The following is a 20,453-nucleotide window of genomic DNA, read 5'->3' as shown; positions in this document are numbered from 1 at the left end:
ATTTTCCTGCATTTTAGTGTCTGCATTAAACATGCAGATAACTATTGGGCTGGCCGAAACAGTACACAACCCAGGACAGCTGGTTAGGTTAATGGGTGCAACCTGAAGCTACAGAGTACAAGTTTTTCATTTCATTTGTTCCTTCTTATTTATAGTAAGTGATCTTAAAAAAAAAAAGACCTAATTTTTTTTAAGAGCAGTTTTTGGTTTGCAGCAAAACTGAGAAGGTACAGAGATTCCCCATAAGCTCCCTACTGTTACCCTGCTCACATGCACAGTCTCCCCACTTATCAGTGACTGCCACTCAAGAGCACATTTGTTATAGTCAGTGAACCGTGGACACCTCCTCAGCACCCGGAGTCCATAGTTTATATTAGGGCTCACTCTTGGTGATGTTGGTCATATGTATAACGACACTGTACCCACTATTACAAAATACTTCCTCTGCACTAAAAATCCTCCATGCTCTGCCTACTCATCTCCACTCCCTCCAACCCCTGGCAACCATGAATCTTTTTACTGACTCCATACTTTTGTCTTTTCCAGAATGTGACAAGTTGGAATCACACAGTATGTAGCCTTTTCAAACTGCCTTCTTTCATTTAGTGAATGACTTCTTTTTCTAGCATGATTAACTGTACACTTGTTCAGTGACTCTCTTATCTTGACTATTCAACTAACTTAACTAGCTGAACACCCACAGTATACCTTCAGAAACATAAGCGATCCTTACCTACAGGAGGGACCTCAGGGGATTACTATGTGTTTCAAATAAGATGATGAATGCCAAAGTATGCTGGAAAGTGTAAGATGTCATAGTACTTCAGGGACTATCATTATAATTAATTTTAATAATGATACCAGAAAGACACTTATCAAGATCTGTACTACCTCTCATATTAAAGATTACAATTCACTCAGTCTCATCAGGTTAAATGATCTGACTTCATGCCTTAAGGCACATCCTTACTCTGTAAGACAATGAACTTTCTGTCAACACGGACACCGATAATTCTAAGTGCGCTCGTAAAAGGTCTTGATTCTATCAGGGGGCTGACAGCCTCTCTGTAGAAATGCTGGGCTCCAAAACCGTGCAGCGCGTCTTCTCCTAGATCACCTCCTTCTGTCTCATTGTGCTCACAGGTGAGCCACGAGCCCATGCAAAGTCAGGTCTCATTGTTGAACTTAATTTTTTATCACTTCAGTTTTCGGTAAGCTAAGAACTGTGTTACTCTTCTGCATGTTATATTTTTATAGAAGAGGGTGGCAGGAACTAAATCAGTATTAAGAAGCAGGCATTCTGGGGTTAACTAGTGAACCCACACATCTTCGTAGAAAAGACTCAAAATTCCAAAGATATATTGTTTCCTTTGGGCTCCTGCAAGCATTTTCTCTGCCATTAGGTTTGTGGAATCAACAAGATATTTATCAACTCTTGATTATTCGCTAGATAATTATAAGTATTAGCCTGAAGATAATTCAAGAATTCCTTTGAGTTTTATTAACTACTATCTAGTCTTTGGAATCTTGAAAAATTATTATATACAGATGTAGCTTAAAATTTCTCTAAGCCAAGTGATCTTCTTAATGGGAAATGCTGGTACAAAAATGCTGCTGGAGAGAAGATATTTTGCTGAGTAACACAAAACAATCAAATTCCAACCACAGGCCAATTATCTATGTTTAACATTTGGTTTTTTGTGTATGAAATTCCTTATTATTTTTAGCTACTAAGGAATACATTCTTAAATTTCCTAAAATAAACTTATCCAGTCTGAATTCAATACTGTATCAGTAACAGGAATTCCTAACCTGAACTAGCTGTAACTTAATTGCAATAGTGAAATGCTCTTAAAGCAGTGATGGTTGGGATAACCATGTAACAAATTCAAGAATCAAAGTTAATCAGAACACCATCCCCTCAAAAAACAAGTGTTCATTTTGTGATGTAATTAATTGGCCGTATTTTCAAGTATGGCTCCATCTTGGCTTATGACAAGCATGATAAACCTATATGTACTTTCCCTCTAATTAGGTAATGTTTTAATTTGACAGGTATCATTTATTCATTGCTGCCTGACTAGCCTGCCCTATGCCACCTAGGTTTTACAGCTGTCCTTGAATAGCATGATACTTTCCTTTCCCTTCTTCACCTGAAATACCACTACCATTAAAAGAAATGGTCCTTGGACGAGGAGGGAAAAAGGATAAAAATATCTTGTGAATAAACAACTCTCTACTTAATGCGGACCTTTTCTCTATCCATTTCAGTTTTAAGCTATTCAAAATCCTAAAGGGAGAACACAGATCAGCCCACTTCCTCACCTCTTCCCCAACAAGCAGGCTTTCAACCTCACTTTGATGCCAGCATACTTGGCTGGTTTGCTTAAAAAGTCTACAGAGTTCTTGCAGAAAGGATATTGTTCACATGACAGCAGTCATGAGAGGCAGACCCAGAGAGGCTCCCCCACGTCATTACTGTGCGGTTGTTAAAGGAACGTGACTGAGGCAGGCTGCTGCAGGCTGGCAGGACGGTACCTGGCGTTCACGAGGTGCACACGACCTGTGACAACTGCACGTTTGCTCTCGGGATAGCCTATTGCAGGGAGATGTTCTGTTCTTCCTTTTTCGAGTGGACCAGGAGAGCTACCTGACTTCACGGTGATCCCGACACCTGCTGCTCTGATGCTATACACAACGATCATGCCCCAAGCACGTCCAGCACCAGGAGTAAGAACAAGTGTGGGATACAGTGAGAAGACAACCATCCTGGGGAAGGCTGAGAAGTGTAAGCGTGCAGAGATATAAGGATGCCGAGCAGGGATCTACACCAAGGTCTGCCCTGTATCTGAGCCCTGTCCCACCTCCTCGCAGCTTCCCTTTCTCACTCAGGACTGGAACCTAGGCGGATCAGCAGGAGAGTCAAACCTGGGTAATTGAAGCTTCCATATGTTGGCGACGCTGCCTGAGTGTAAACAGCAGCTGCCGTCCGTTGGTGTCACAACACACACAGATGGCAGCTGCTGCAGCTGCAGACAGTGGCACACACTTGGCTCTGTTTGCAGACACAGGGAGGGACTCATGAATAAGCAAGTGAAGGTGTAAAACTGAAATGTGACCCTTCCCAAAACAGCCCTGTAAGAGTAAGGGGCGGGCAAAGTAAGAAGCTGTGAAGAGCAGGAACTCAGTCCATTCACACATATACCTCTGCTCCCCAGAACGCAAGACTGGATCAGGGAAGTCCTTGCTTTTCATTTATTCGGACGCTTGCTTAGACACGCCTCTGACTCTTGAGCTGTCTCGGTTTTATGGAGTCCAGCACTTATGTTTTTAGGTGTGACTTAGAATAGAATGACCAAGTCTGAAGCAAGCGTGTAACCTGATGGTGACATATACACACAACTGTGTGAGAACAGAGTAGGCAGTGGTTTTTCCAGTGGTCATGCGTGGATGTGAGAGCTGGACCATAAAGAAAGCTGAGTGCCCAAGAATAGATGCTTTTGACTGTGGTGTCGGAGAAGACTCTTGAGAGTCTCTTGAGCTGCAAGGAGATCCAACCAGTCCATCCTAAAGGAGATCAGTCCTGAATATTCATTGGAAGGACTGACGTTGAAGCTGAAGCTCCAATACTTTGGCCACCTGATGTGAAGAACTGACTCACTGGAAAAGACCCTAGTGGTGGGAAAGACTGAGGGCAGGAGGAGAAGGGGACGACAGAGGATGAGATGATTGGATGGCATCATCCACTCAATGGACATGAGTCTGAGCAAACTCCAGGAGATGGTGAAGGATAAGGAAGCCTGGTAATGTTGCAGTCCATGGGGTCACAGAGAGTCAGACACAACTGAGCAACTTAACAACAACAATAAAAGGAGATGGGAGCGGGAGAGGATGAGATGGTTGGATGGCATCACCAACTCAATGGACACGAGTCTGAGCAAACTCCAGGAGATGGTGAAGGACAAGGAAGCCTGGCTGCAGTCATGGGCTGTTACAAACAGTCGGGTACGACTTAGTGACTGAACAATACAAAGCTGGGTAATTACCACCAGGTGGCGCCCTCCTGCCCCTCCCACTTGGCGTCCCCCCAGCTCCCATCTCCAGGCTGGTCTCCATTCTGCCTTTTGCCACTATAGGTTAATTTTACTTCTGCTAACTTTTGTACTTTACCTAGTTGGAATACCGTATATATTCTTTGTTGGTCTTTTTTTTTTTTTAATTTCTGTGATTCATTCTTGTTTTTTAATGTATCAAAGTTTGCTTTATTCCATCACTGTGCAGTATTCCACTATATGAGCCTGACACCAGTAATGTGCCTACTGTACTACTGTAGATGGACACTTGTCTTCCTTATGGATGTCAACACTTAACTGGACAGACCCTCGAACTGGGTACTGTATTGTCTTTCTTTGGAATCTATACAGTTGAACTGACTTAAAGCTTCCTTGAATGATTTTCAGGACTAATCTACCATCTAACAGAATCTACTCTACAGAAAATACATTGCAGAGTGGTCTTGGTGTTGTTCCTGAGGTGCCCAGGACGGACTTCTGAAGAATACTTTAAGGACTGGTCAAACATAATATATATTAAACTGAGGTTTCAATGGGAGGCTAACATGGAGATAATGAAATAACTACAGCAGACAACTAGGAAAGAAGCTGTGTAAACATTCAATGGAAGAGAAAACCTGGGTATAAAACACAGGTCTGACTGATATGACTCATCACCTCTTCTGGCCTTACCTTCACCTCTCCCCTGACAACACCTTTTTCAGCATCAGAGAGGGACAGTTCTAAACAAAACACTTTCCAGGTTGGTGCTTGCTTCTGGGAGCACCAGGATTTTTCCTTTCCAAATTTCTCTAGGTGGTACATGCGTGCTAAGTCGCCTCAGTTGTGTCTGACTCTGTGTGAACCTATGAATTGCAGGCCATCAGGTTCCTCTGTCCATGGGATTCTTTAGTCAAGAATACTGGAGTGGGTTGCTGTGCTCTCCTCCAGGAGATCTTCCTGATCCAGAGAGTGAACTCACATCTCTTACATCTACCTGCACTGGCAGGGGGATTCTTTACACTAGCACCATCTGGGAAGCCCTTTCTAGATGGTATTATGCTTCAAATATATGATACGGTCATCACTGTGAAAACCCATTAGTTATACTTTCTGCACCATGGTGCCTATCAGCTCCTCTCTGGGTATGGGTGGACTGATTTTGCTTTTTGAGCAGTTATGGGGACCACGGAGACCACAGCAATGGGGCCATCAAAAACCCAGAGCTGCTTCCCTGAGGTTGGCCAGAGAAGAGCAAGTGGCCATGGGGGAGAAGGATTGAGATGAGGGTTCATGCCCTAGTGCTGAGTTTACCACTGTCATTTCCAGGATGGCTCCAAGGCTAGCATGGACTTTCCCCACAAAGCCAAACACTCCAGAAGACCAATGGTTTAGAGGTTCAGGAACAAGTAAAAGAGGTCTGCACATACCACCTGAAAGTGTTGGGATGCAGGATAGGCAACTTCAAAAAAACCTTCACTTAGTTCTAACTTTGGCCTCTGTAAGTCAAAGTGCTCCTCCAGCCTCTCCAGGAGAAGGCCAAGATTCCAGCAGAACCAACTCATAATTTGATTCCCAAAGAGCAGCCAAAACTCCAATGTAGGTCCTTCTGCTGAGGGGACTCAGCAAAGACGCTAAGCCACAAAGTTTAAGCTGGCATGTGGACCATGTTAATTTGAAACCAGATTTCTACAACTGAGGGAAGCCTTCAAGAATTCAACACCACTGATAAAATTAAACTGGCTGGTGGGAGTCAAGACCAAATCACAGCAGTGACCACAGGGACTTTTGGTTAAAAAATGGGGATAAGATGACTCATAATTTGATTGAAACAAACAAATGAACTCTAACAATAGGAAAACTTCTGCCTCTGTTCCCTTCTTCCTGTGTGAACCTTCTGCACTCATCCCCACTTCCTGTGTGAGTCCTTGCCCCTCATCCCACTTCTTATACTCCCCACCTCATTCCTACTTCCTAGTTCCCCCCCACCCCTTACTCTCATTTCCCATTTGCCCCTCACTCCTCATCTCTGCTTCCTGTGTGCACCCTCACCCCTCATTCCACTTCCTGTCTGTACCCTCACCCCTCAGCTTCATTTCCTGTGTGAATCCTCACCCCTCACCCCCACTTCCTGTGTGAGCCCTCACCTCAGCTTCATTTCCTGTGTGAATCCTGACTCCTCACTCTCACTTTCTTTGCGAACTATCACCGCTCATTCCCATTTCCTGGGTGAACCCTTGCTCTTTATTCCTTCTTTCTGTGTGAGCCCTCACCCCTCAGCCTCACTTCCTGTGTGAATCCTCACCCCTTATCCCCACTTCCTGTGTGAGCCCTCACCCCTCAGCCTCATTTCCTGTGTGAATCCTCACCCCTTATCCCCACTTCCTATGTGAGCCCTCACCCCTCAGCCTCATTTCCTGTGTGAATCCTCACTCCTCACTCCCACTTTCTCTGCGAACTATCACCCCTCATTCCCATTTCCTGGGTGAACCCTTGCTCTTTATTACTTCTTTCTGTGTGAGCCCTCACCCCTCAGCCTCACTTCCTGTGTGAATTCTCACCCCTCATCCTCAATTCCTGTGTGAATTCTCAACCCCTCATTCCCACTTCCCACTTGCCCCTCACTCCTCATCCCTACTTCCTGTCTGAGCCCTCAGCCCTCATTCCCACTTCCTGTCTGAGCTCTCCTGTCTCACCCCCACCACTTGTGTAAGCCCTCACCCCTCATTCACACTTGTTTACCTCCTCACTCCCTGTCCCTACTTGCTTGTTGTTCCCACTGATTAGTCAATAAGAAGAGGATCTTAAGTGACTTGTGTGAATGAATGTCATGAGGCTCCGAAAAAGACAAAGCACATTGTCATATACTATTCCTCCCAAAGCAATGGCTCATATAAATATCCGACAGTGAAGCAGAGTGAGTCAGCATTCTATGGTGGCCTAAAGTGATGCTGTGGACCCTTATCTCATTGATAGAGAAATATCTCTTGAAATTATTATTTTTTTTTCTTTCAAGTTGTGAGTAAAAATTCAAGCACGCAGAAGAAAAAGTCGATTCTGAATGACATGCTTTTTATAACTCGTGGCAGTAGAACGAAAGGGGATAGGAATTTTCCACTAGCTTCCACTGGAACAGACACACATGCAAAGTCATAGGGTTAGGGAGAGGGGCAGACCTACAGAACTGAAACTAATTATGGGAAAACGATTCAAATCCCTTGTACTTTTACCACAAGCATTTGAAGAATCACACTGAAAATTTATTTCCCAAATTGCTTTGGTGTTCAAGTAAATTTGGCTTCTCTGTATGCTATAAAACTCGTTCAACTTTGAACAAGTGAGGATGGCAAGCATGCAAACTATAAATTACATGCAGAAATGAACCACATTTCTTTTGTGAAACTGGCACACAGTCTGTACTTCCATTGCACCACCAAAAACACATCGGCCTGAGGCAACTGTGCTGCCCCACAGAACACAAGCATGTTGCGCTAGGAACGTTTCTCCTCAAGTGCACTAAGCTTATAAAAGTTGTTCGCCTGAAAAGAGACACTGTGCTCAACACGGCCTTGCAAGAAGCATGACTGCTTTTCTTAACGGTTTTTAAAGTTGGGAAGATATTCAGCTATACTTCTTAGTGAAGATCTTACATGATATACTCGCTCTTTTTCGTTTACTGGTTTTCCAGTAAACATAATCAAATCATAGAGGTAGCAATTAACGGTAGTATCTGGATTGGGAAGGGAAGGAAAAGGGTGGATTGAGCTTAACCCCTATCAAATGCAAGGTCCTATATAAGGTGTTCGAAATTTTAAGTAACCCCAATTATTTATGGAATATGTTTGCCGGTTAGCACTGCCCATCTTCTCAAACTGTGGAATCAGAGTGGACACCATCACCCCCCTTTCAAGTTCCATACTGATTTTTGTACAGTACTTGCTTTTTAACAACAGCAACCACCAAAATCCCAGCTTTGCTGAATGGTACAATCTAATAGTGTTGAAACCGAGCTACTTTGAGCTACTGTTTCTTCCAGTAACTGACAGATGTTAAATATTGTGAGATTGCCCTGGAATATGTAAACTATCTCCAGAGTTCTTAGGAGTTTGTTGCAGGGACCCAGGGTGGATTGGCACACAGTTTGGGAACCCTGATTCATTTGTCCCATTTAATTTTCAGACTAACATAGCACAAAAGGCACTTATTACCAGTGAGAAATCTGAGGTTAAACAAATTGACCTGATGGCTAGCGTGCAGCTGAGCTAGGATTCACACCCAGGTACGTCTGAGTCCCCAAACCTGATCTATAAGGATGACCCACAAATGGCTTCGACAGTCACACATATAACTTCTTCCCAACCTGAATCCAACAAGAACTAAGTTACTTTATTCAAGTTTTTATAATGCTGCTCAAAAGCAAGAGCCACTGGAATTGGAATACCTCAAAATATGATTAAATTCAGTAGATGAGTTCATTTATTTTACTTTTCTCAAAGCAATTTTGTATTCTCGTCAATGGCTAGCACAGCTAGTGAAAGGATAAATCATTTTCTTGCTACACTTGATGCACTGAACTCCATCAAAATGCAACCCATGACTCAGACATTTATTTATTTATTATATATTTTTAGACTAATGGGAACTGCATGAATTCTTTCTTGGTCTTCCAAGAGCAAATGCCTTTTATGCTTGATCCGGAAAGAATCAAGTTTCAGAATGTTAAATTACTAATTTACCTAACTGAATGCTTTTAACCCTCTATCTACAGCTCTCTGCAGTCACTTTAAAACCACTTTTCCAAAGTTCATTTCGCTAAGTGGTATAACCAGATGAAAGCTGCAGGCAGAGGTAAACAAAATCACTCATAGTAACGAGGGCCATAATGTCATGGCAAAATTCATTGATAACTCCTCCTGTACTCTTCTAAAGACATGCCAACCAGAAGTCATTATTTTGACTTTTGTCATCATCAGTAGTTTGGTCTGTTTTAAAATTTGATATAAATCAGATCATATAGTAAGTACTCTTCTGTGTGGGCTTCTTTTGCTCCACAGACTGCCTGTGACAGCATTTAACTTTACCAGCAATCTGCTAAGTTATTTAAAAAAAATTGAGTTGTAGTGAACTAACACATCAAACCAGTCCCAAGGAACCGTATTTATAAGTCAAAATAATAATTCTGTTGTGGACAAGAAGCAGCAAAAAGTGCTCATCAAGGAATGTCATTTAGCAGTTTTGATTTGGTATCTTATGAAAGAAAGAAAGAAAGAAAGAAAGAAAGAAAGTGAAGTTGCTCAGTCGTGTCCGACTCTTTGCGACCCCATGGACTGTAGCCTGCCAGGCTCCTCCATTCACGGGATTTTCCAGGCAAGAATACTGGAATGGGTTGCTATTTCCTCCTCCAGGGGATCGTCCTGACCCAGGGATCGAACCCGGGTCTCCTGCACTGAAGGCAGACACTTTACCATCTGAGCCACTTGGTCATAAAACATTTCAAATTCTCATGATTTGAGATGCTATATAGCAAGTCAGTTTATGACACCTTAAGGGTGTCTTTATTTAAATGGATTCCTTCTTAGAGTGAAATTTTATTGCACAATTTCTTTAGAATGGTAAGTACTTAATCATGTAGAAGTATAATAATGTGCAATTAAACTTCATTTGAAGCAATAACATTCTCACTTTATGGCCAAATTTTGCATCTCTATTCTTACGCATTGGAGGGAAAGTAGTGAATGAATGACATGCCCTGAAACAAAAGACTGAAACAAACTCCTCTCTAAAAATGAGTCAGAAACAACATCATTCCTAGAACTGGTATTTTTTAGAGAGATGTTTGATACAACATGTATTTTGTAGCAAGACACTCTCTTATTTTGGGTCTGGAGGCCGTGGAAGACATAATTAGAAGCTCACTGATTTGTCCAAGGTCATAGTCACAATCCGCAGTTCCTGGTGGAGCTTCTCCCCTTGGGGAAGGCTGCAGCTGTCCACAGCCCTGAAGGTCTGGGAGCCACAGCCAGAAGTGGGACGCGTGTCAAGTCTCCCTGTGGCCTCCCGGAGTGAACCGCAGTGCCAGCAGCATTAGCAGACATTTCAGTGGTTAACAGTAAATACTTTGGCAAATACTTGATACATTTCTTATCAAATTTCAGAGCAAGAGATGAGTTATAATTAGTAAATAAAAAACAACAACACACTATTCTATTTGCCACCTGGCCTGGGCACTGAATATCGTTCTGTTTTTGTTGCATTGCTTTTGATCAGGCAAAAAGCGTTTTTTAATGTTGATCAGGTTTGAAATAAGTTATTAAAATGCTTAAAGTATGCATTACAGCTTTAGAGATTAATCTGAAAAACAAAGCCTAATTAAACAAATAATTTCTACTTCTAACGTGAGTTTAAAACAAGAATTGCTCACTTGTAGGTTGCTTTGCTTCTGCAAAGCACAGGCAAGTTAAGTACGTAATTTCCTAAGTATGTGCACACAGGCCACTGAATTATGTAAATAAATATAAAAATATGAAAACTTTTATAGCTTTAAACTCTTGAGAGGACTTAACCAGAGGTCAAATTAGAGATAATCTAATAGAAGAGGTAAACTTTTCCTCCTTAATGATCCAGAAAAGCATGAGCTTTGGCTGCTATAAAATCATAAAATTCAACAAGCTGCATCTATAACTTTATGAACATTAAGAGCAAAATGAAGGGAACACACTTGTTTAAATATTTCCCAGCATCGTTACTGTAGCAACTGTGAGCAAAGCGTGATGCTGAATGACGGCCATCAGCTCCTCCCCGCCACAGACAGGGCACCGTCACACACACTCGGCTCAGAGAGGCGTCAATCAGTGGAGACATTATGCAAATAAATGTATCTTGAATCTACTTATTCAAATTTACCGTAAAGTAGATAGAATGGTGTTTGGGCAAGAGAATACGAACGGTTCAGAAGAGAGCTATCAGGCATACCGAGAAAACACCGTCAAGAACACATTCCTGCTGATGGTGGCTCAGTAGTACATCTCATATACAAGGGAGGGAATACTTGATCACTAAGCTTTCATGCAAGTTAATCCAGTGTATTTTGGGCACCTTCCAAAACTGTCCTGGAATTCTCTCTGTTGGAATTCCCTCCACCTTTTGGTTCGCTAGCAGAGGAGATAAAGCAGCAGAAAGGCTTGGCCGGGGTCTGTTCTGCTGCGTGGCTCTCAGCGGGGCGTGAGGGCCCGGTTCTTAGATTCTCAAGCATTCCCATCTGCATTCCCACCACCCTCTTCTTTTAAAGAAACAACACAAGTTTCCTGCCTTCCTTATAAAGAGCTAGTTTGTCTTGAAGGTATCTTCTAGACAAAAATCATTTAAATGCCTCTAATCTTGCCTCTTTCATAGCCGTCTAGCATGGTAATTGTGGCAGTGCACATTTATTTCGTGTTAAAAAAAAAAAAGCCTGCTGCAAAGATGATCTCTCTAGAAAGCTACCCAGGAGTTTTGCAAACCCACAAGATACAGAAAGAGAAGAAAGGAAACAGATAAGACACAAATAACATTTGCGATCTGAATACTTCCTCCCAGAAGTGAAAAGTAATATTGCTAAATGCTTAGTAACAAAGTTTTCAGGGGTGGACAGGTACACCAGTGGAGTTGTAAGAGTCCCGGATTGGGCACTGGGTCTCCAGGGTTTTTTCACTCCAATACCAGTTAGCACTGGGATGCAGGTCCTAGAATCCTCACTCATATTCTGGGGAGTTCAACAATGTCATTGATTCCCAAAGTCTTCCTCCCCACATGGTATTTAAAGGTCTATCACCCCACAGAGAGGTGACAATGGATGGATATATCTACATCTACATTTATCTCCATATGTGAGAATGTGTTTATATTAATATACATGTTCATGAATATATATATATAGAGAGAGAGACAGAGAGAGAGAGATAGACAGATAGATAACGTTTCAAAGGTTCTGCCTGCCATAGAAACACACTGAAGTACTGACTCACTTCACTTTTTTCTTGGTGGCATCATAATTTTCAAAGGCAAGTGTTTTAGAATCATTGAAAAACAAATCCCTAGTATGTGTGTGCTCGGTCAGTCAGTCATCTCTAACTCTTTGGGACCCTATGTACTGAAGCACTCCAGGATTCCCTGTCTTTCACTATTTCCCAGAGTTTGCTCAAAATCATGTCCATTGAGTTAACGAGGTCATCCAACCATCTCATCCTCTGTCATCCCCTTCTCCTCCTGCCCTCAATCTTTCCTAGCATCTCCTAGCATCAGGGTCCTTTCCAATGACTCAGCTCTTCCCATTGGTGACCAACATTATTGAAGCTTCAGCATCAGTCTGTCCAATGAGTATTCAGTGTTAATTTCCTTTAGGATCAACTGATTTGATCTCCTTGCAGCCCAAGGGATTCCCAGGAGTCTTCTCCAGCACCACAGTTCAAACATCAATTCTTCAGCACTCGGCTTTCTTTATGGTCCAACACTCACATCTGTACATGACTACTGGAAAAACCATAGCTTTCACTAGACAGGCCTCTGTCAGCAAAGTGATGTCTCTGCTTTTTAATACACTGTCCAGGTGTTTTTCATAGCTCTTTCAAGGAGTAAGCGTCAACTTCATGGCTGCAGTCACTGTCTGCAGTGATTTTGGAGCCCAAGAAAATAAAATCTGTCACTGCTTCCACTTTCTCCCCTTCTATTTGCCATGAAGTGATGGGACCAGATGCTATGATCTTAATTTTGTGAATGCTGAGTTTTAAGCCAATGAGAGTTTTTTCATTCTTCTTTTTCATACTCATCAAGAGGCTCTTTAGTTCCTCTTCACTTTCTGCCATTAGAGTGGTATCATCAAATCTCTTTCCCAGAGCTGAATTTCAATGAATTTCCCACTGTAATAATCAACAATTCCTTTTACAAAGGAGAGAATAGTTCTATGTTCTCGTTGCATCTCTGTAGGAAGCATCACTTGCATCTCCCAGGCTGAGAACAAAAGAGCCCAGGAACCAGAAACCAGACCAAAGCTGGCAGGAGTCAGCAGGCTGTCTTGGGTGTGGCTGAGCACTTGCTGAGGTCAGAAGGAAGTTCCCTGACTGCTCAAGCCTGTCGAGCTCCTGCTTGATCTTTGGCACATGGTGATCGTGGCCTCGATTTGGTCTCCAGCCCCAGCCTTTCTCTAATCTGCTAGTAACACTGCCCTTTTCAGAAGGTCTGCTTTCACGACAGCTGTTTCTTCAGCAACACCACCAAACTGCAGAAGTCAGAGCTGCAACCCTACGATCCCACACGACCTGGGCCTCGAGCCCCTCACCTGTGTCACAGCAGAGTTGGGTCCACAGGCCTCGGGGAGGAATGTGAGTGATCCTCCTGGAGTTTCTGCTCTGTGAGTGAGGCCTGGGGCGCCCCCGCTACCAGCGACCACTCTGGAGGCCTCGGCTGGTCCTCTGGGCCCCCCTCGTCCAGGCAGTCCCCCAGGGAGCAGTCAATGGGCGTTAGTCCCACAGACCCAGCTTCCTATCTGACCTCCAGCGCATCCTCGGGGCCCTGCAGTGCAGCCTGCAGCGGGATGGGAGTGCTTAACCCAGGCGGAAAGGTCTGAAATGCATTTCCTGGGGGCCTTTAGAAGGGCCTGTGGGGCTTCTCACCAGGGGCCGCCGTGGTGTTCGAGGGAGTTCACGTGTGTGAATCAGCTTCCTGTCTGGCTTCCCTGTCCTGTACCCCCAGATGGCTCCCTGAGGCCACTTTCTAAAGAAACTTCCTGCCGGTGTGCTTGTCGTGGGCTCTGCTTTGGGGAAACTCAAGCCAAGGCAGCTTGAGACTCAAATGACATTAAAGAAATACATGCATAAGTGTATGTATGTGTGTAAAAAAGCATTGTGCAGTTGTTAATGATGTAACTATTCTTGCTGTTTGTAAGTGTACACATGACCTTGCAGGATCTGCTACATATTATTTGTTCCCTGACCAACAAGTATCTGCAAGGTGCTGTGAGCCAGGGCTCTGGAAGATATTTGGGTAAATACATATGTATCAAAGCCCTCTTAACAGCTGCATCTTGTGTAAAATGTGACCCCTTTTCCCAAATGAAATGTCCAAACAAATTTATGTTGCTATACCAGCTTCTTTATGCTTGCATATATTTGAAAAAGGGATGCTATTGATGAAAAACTGCCTTTCTGTTGGTAGGAAATGACTGGAACATTCTGAAGGGAAAAATACATTTTCTTCTTAGAATTTGGACTGATGGTAAGGGTAACACAGAATAGGCAAAGAGATAATATATGTGAGATTATATATATATATATAAAAGAAACCCAGCTAAATGACGAAAACGAACACGAAATGACAGTCACAATAAAAGCGAAGACATATGAGCCCAGATACACTGGAGCACTCAGATGATTACAACTTCATTTGTCCCAGGAGGAGGGGGACAAGCTGTGAACCTCACTTCAGCAGCAACTGGTGCCTGTGGCTCTGCTCCATACCGCGTCCTGCAGTTTGCAGGCAGCGCCGGGCACACTTTTAGTCTCCTTATACTAGTGAAAATAGGAACGGGGTTATCTAAAAACACAGGATCGGGTTAACAGAATGTCACTTGTAAATGACAAACAGAAAAAAGTGGAAAATAGGCCAGAAGAGATGAGTTACAGGAAGTGCTCGAGCGATCCTCCGTGGCGTGGGTCCGCGTGGTTGTTTGGTGGCTGCAAGCAGGTTTGTTTACCAAGCACCCAGAAGGCCTGTGCTGAGGGCCCTGCCTCGCTGACGTGCTGTCTGCCGGAGCCTGGAGTCCGAGGAGGGCAGAGGGAGACTTCTGGAGCTGACGGAAGGCTAGTGGCTTTGATGTGGGCTCTTCTGGGAGACATGGATTCAAGTGTGGCATTGATATGAAGAGGACTCGAAAAGACTCCCCAGCTCATGGGGCATTTGAACACTGTCTCTGAAGGGCGGGGCCGTTCCTTCGCCCCCAGTTCCCTGCAAGGTTTGAGGCGACAAAGGTTTGCCTGAGACCCATATCCCCCAGCTTCTCCCCTTTAACCTCTGCTGAGGACACAACTGCTTGGCCAGTGAGATCTCCAGATACACTAAGCAAAATAAAACAAGCCTTATAAGGAGGGAGAGGAAAGCCCAGCTTTGCCACTTCTCTGTCTGAAGACCTTGAAAGATGTTTTGGTTTCCTCATGACAGGGAACCAAGAACATTAGGTCAGAAGCCTTCCAAACAGAATACCCCTGGATTTAATAATCTTGCATTCAAGTTTTCAAACTAATTATAGGAGTAAATGTTCTGCTCATTGTCACTAGGGCATATGGCTGGAGAGTGGTTACAGGATTTCTGTATCCCAAGCAAACAAGAATGCAGACCTGTAGTGTGAGGAGATTTAAACAGCCACGAGACAGAAATGAAATGTTTTCAACATCAAATCACAACATGCAAGGATGTGGGGCTCTTTGAAGAGAGCGTGCAGTGGTGTAGGAGCTGACTGCAGGAAGGGAAAGGGCTTCTGCAAAGATGACACAGGTCGGAGGGATGAAGGAGGTGAGAGGGATGAAGTGTCTGGTGCCTCCACGAGGCAGGTGTGCACAGGGGGTGAGGCGCGGAGCCTACGCGCACAGGTCAGGAAGGGCGTGTGCTGCCACCAGCTCACAGGCCCAGGTGCAGGGGAGCGCAGGAGCTGCGGGGGGATGAAGCCTGAAGCAAGCGCTGACTCTTAGATCACGGGGCCAGAACTAGGGGCTACACGACAGTCTAGAAGACAGAGGGGGGCACATCTTGGGTGGGAAGAAGGGATCAAGTCAGAGGGATTACCAAGGGAGGAGGAGCATCCTTTTGGATAGGAAAAAGAGAACAGCTAAAATATCTTGTTTCTAAATTGAAATGCTACAGAACAAAATGTTTCCAAGGAAACCTCAAGTTGTTAATTGTCTAGGGAGATTAGGTCGTCCAGATGGACAAAACCTAATGAACTAAAAAGACATCAGGACATGGAGCTTTGTTTAAATAGAAGTGATCAAACGTCCCTTGTGGCTCAGTGGGTAAGAATCGACCTGCCAATGCAGGCGACATGGGTCTGATCCCTAGTCCAGAAAGACCCCACGGGCCACAGAGCAACTAAGCCCCTGCGCCACAGCAGATGACCCCATGTGCCATAACCACCGAGGCTGTGCGCCGAGAGCCTGCGCTCCACCACAAGAGAAGCCACCACCAAACTCGGGAGTCGTTCCCACTCGCCGCAACAAGACAAAGCTTGCACAAAGCAATGGAGACCCAGGGCAGCCAAAAGTAAAATAAATTAAAAAAAAGAAGTGATGACCAACATCAAAATCTCAAAGTTAGGGATGGGCTTTGTATACTATCTATGCATTCTTTTCCCCAGCCAATTTCAAGATTACTTTCCTTTTGGTGCAAAAAAAAAAATAATAATAATGATAATGTTGGTGAGAAGGAAGACAGCCAGGAAAACATTTTGGTGTGTAATCAATCTGCCAGAGTTGCTTCGAAAATGGGCTTATTTTTCCTGTCAAATCTGATCTTTCCAAACGTTGGGGGAGCAATGAAAAACCTCTGGACATATTTCACATTAAAACAATACATATATGTCTATGTTTTGCTAAAATATTTTCCTCTGGCTGCTTGAATTTCGATGTGTTGCCAACTTTTAAAAGATGGTGTTTGGAGTGCAACTCTTTTACAAATAAAAAATAATATCAAGCAAAAGATCTACACAACCTATAAACATAGCAACAGGCTTACAATGTTAATTTGAGTGCGGATAATCCATGGGAATCCGAAGGAAAGAGAAACAGCTCAAGGACCCATACTTGGAGGCGTATTTGGACCACCGATGAAAACGAGGACATGATGAACGTCCACACAGTCCTTTCTAGCTTGTAATGGGAACCTTTCCGAGGCGCTTGGACCCACAAATCAGAACTGCTGCCTAATCATGTTCAGGCATGAGGGCAAAGTCAAACATCCCTGCAAAATATGAGTGCATGAAGCCACCCATGCGAAGCGAGAAAGAACCACGTCCCTCCCTCGGGAGGCTCGGGTGTCTTGAAACTGTTTTGATAAGAGCAACCGAGCGCACACGGCAAGAGCGGGAAACGCTGCAGCGTGCTGCCAATGGCAGGAAAGACCTCATCTGTCCCATGTTCTTTCTTGTGCTAAGACTTCCTCATATTAGAGTGAAATTTCACCGGGCCGATTTCGGTATTTCTGGGTTTTAGTCGAAGGCAATTAAACAGAGGGGATACTAAACAGAAAGATGCACTGGGGCAATAAACTAGAAAATAACTAATCCGTCAACCTCAAGAGATGGGAATTTTTAAAACGCAGGTGTCGGCGTGGCTCAACCAAACTGCTTCATTCCTAGATCTGGTCTTATGCTGATTTTGGGAAAGGCTTCATTAAATGGGAAATTTTCATACTGTATAATGAATGTTCAGAGTCTTTCTCTCTAAAAATTACTACTAATCTTTGGAGTGAAAAAGATTCTTTTGTCATGATGCTCCCAGGAGATAAAAATCATCACTGGTTATCTTCACATCTAGGCTTTTCTGTGAGTAAAAATGACCCCTTCAACTTCCTTAACTGCACGATAGGTGGTCTCCCTCTCTTTTTTAAGGCCCTGAGAATCTTGAACACTGAAAGATAGGCTCACATCAGTTTTGGAATGTACCATTTTGGCTGTTAAAAGGCAGGAAGTGGGGTGGGCCTCTGGGTTGAACGACCAGTCTGCTCCAGAGTCCAGAAGTGCCCACATGAGTGAGACGGGGTACCTGGGTTCATGGAAAAGAGGTGAGCACGGTAGCTGAGACATGGGAGCAACCAATAAGCGTCAGCTAGACTTTAGTTATTAGAGTTACTGTGGTTGTTACTGTTGCTCTTGCTTTTGTTTTGGGGAGTAACTATATGCTTTTAAAATTTAAAGTAAATAAATTTTTTTTTACAATGTTGTGTTGGTTTCCTCCATACAACAGTGCGAATCAGTCACAATTATACCTCCATCTCCTCCGTCCTTAGCCTCCCTCCACTCCCCTGTTCTAGCCCTGCAGTCATCACAGAGCACCAGACTGGGCTCCCTGTCCTGCACAACTTCTCATCTGCTACATTCTACCCGTGACAGAGCACGCATGCTGATGCTACTTTCTTCACTCTCTCTCCCTCCCTGTGTCCACAAGTCCACTTTCCACATCTGTGTCTCTATTCCTTCCTTGCAAATAGCTCACCAAAAACATTTTTCTAGATTCCATATATATATATATATATATATATATGCATTAATACACTGTATTTATTTTTCTGCCTTACTTTACTATGTATAATAGGCCCTGGGTTCATTCACTTCACTAGAACTGACTGAAATTCTTTTTCTTTAGTGTCTGGGAAATATTCCATTATATATATGTACAACTGTCATATTGCCCTTTTCTCTTATAATCTTAATTTCACAGAGTCAAGTGTGAAAGCACAAAACTTGCTGAGAATCAATACAAAAAAAAAAAAAAAATCTAAGACTGAACATTCCTGTTTCTGTTTTTCTCTTCTCTCAAAGATTTCAATTAGTTAGCAACTGGGTCAGTATCATATAGAATTTTACTTTATAAAGTTGCATGTATTATATACATAAAAATATATGATATATGTATACACTACAAATATCTATATACACACACATATATAGATCTGTAATTTCCCCTCTAACATACACTAATATGTATACTTTTACACATGAGATGTGCACACTTCATACATAGACTTTGTCATCTTAGAAAAGCTGAAAAATAGTGACTTAAAAAGCATTTATATCCTATTGTTTTCAAGCTTACAGAGGGATATGGCCATAAAGTTAAGAAATTTTATTTTAAAAAATTTAGGTCTTTTATGTCTTTTGAAGTTCTTGAGTCTAATTTTAAATTGCAACTTGACTTTCAAATGTCGAACTGTAAACAGGCCTCTCGTGGTTCTTGTTGACTGTAACCACATTTGACTTGTTAGTTCTAGAGTCAGGGTAGGGGACGATTAAGGATCCATTTTCCCCTTCTAGTTATGTGATTTAGAATGACGGGAGATAGAACTGTTTCTATTTAGCTCCTAATTACAGAAACCAATGAGAAGATTAAGACTTATTTCTACTAGTTTGTAAATTACTACTTCAGCATATGGACTTAAACCAAACTCCAGCTTGAGTGTATCTTTAATAGTTCCAAACTTCCCAGAATATGTCTTTCTAAATATTATCTTTGTTGGGTGTTAAGAGTAACTAAGACAACTCTTCTGGATGATTTACATAGCTTTAACTTTAACCTCAAAAATTCCATTATTCCCATGGTAGTGGAGGAAGGGGGGGAATGAGAGGCAGGCAGAAAGAGAGAAGAGAGAGAGAGGGAGAGAGAGAGGGGAGGAGAAATTACAAACTTCTATTCATGAGTTATTTTAGATTATGTATTTAAATTGTAAAAGTTACAATTTTTAAGCGGCGGGGTGAGGAAAAAGGCAAGAATAAATTAAGAAAGACTATAGACCTTTTGGCACAATGTCTTTAAAAATATAGCTTAACTAATCCTTGAAATGTTCCTCTTGACCAAACCGAAGCCCTATTATATGTATGAGGACTCTGTGGTTCCCCAAAGCCAAGCAGCTTACCTAGAGTTCACAGAAAATGGAGGAACAGTTTGCACAGCCTGGAGCCCACAGACTTCTCTCTCACACACACACCTGGCTGGTCTGCATTTGTATTTAACTGTGTATTTTAACTGCCAAAGACACAGGCATCTATACCATGGCAGTGAATGAGCTTCCCAATGTTCTTGCACATAAGCGAATGTTAAAATGAACTGTCCCACCCACAGTCCACAGCAACTCAAGGCAGAAGAACCAATCCTGACAGTCACGCGAGATGAACAGACTAGCATATGATTAAGTCTGCCTGATCAGGAAAATGACGAAACCATGAAAAACCACAGAGAAACTTAACAGGTCTAACGTGTGATGAACTCAGTAAGAGGGAAGTTGTGGGGGGGAGTGGTCTTTATGGAGCGTGGCGCTGAGTTACCCAGAAAACCCAAAGGGGTGTCCTTCCTCATGCTCCAGCTTAAGAGTCTTCTAGAGCCTATATTTCAAGAAACCAAAGTTAGAACATGCTAGAAACAGCGATGCTTCCTTATACCAAATTTTTGTTTTCTGCGTCACACGAACCCAACACACTGGCCTGCCCGCGGCCCCTCCCGCCGGATGGCAGGTCGGTTTCACCCCTTGCTGCCACGGGGTGGACTTCTAGGGCTGCCTAAATGGTCTGTCTCCCACACATGCTGTTACTGACCTGCTGGATTTTGAGTGAATATAACATCAAGCTGTTTTCTATTGCTAGTGATAAAGAAACAGCAAGATTTCCCC

The 20,453-nt window shown here is 43.1% G+C and overlaps 2 protein-coding genes across 4 annotated transcripts in view; one reads left to right on the top strand and one right to left on the bottom strand.

Moving 5' to 3' along the window:
- MCPH1 (microcephalin 1) overlaps positions 1-20,453 on the bottom strand; it is a 219,970-nt gene that overhangs the window by 80,693 nt on the left and 118,824 nt on the right. The window lies entirely within an intron of this gene.
- ANGPT2 (angiopoietin 2) overlaps positions 1-20,453 on the top strand; it is a 57,610-nt gene that overhangs the window by 10,843 nt on the left and 26,314 nt on the right. The gene's annotated exons all lie outside the window — the stretch shown is intronic.

This window comes from Muntiacus reevesi, chromosome 10 (assembly GCF_963930625.1).
Source record: "Muntiacus reevesi chromosome 10, mMunRee1.1, whole genome shotgun sequence".
NCBI classification, from domain to species: domain Eukaryota; kingdom Metazoa; phylum Chordata; class Mammalia; order Artiodactyla; family Cervidae; genus Muntiacus; species Muntiacus reevesi.
The sequence above is the reverse complement of the archived record's forward strand: the minus strand, read 5'-3'. Positions and strand labels throughout refer to the sequence as shown.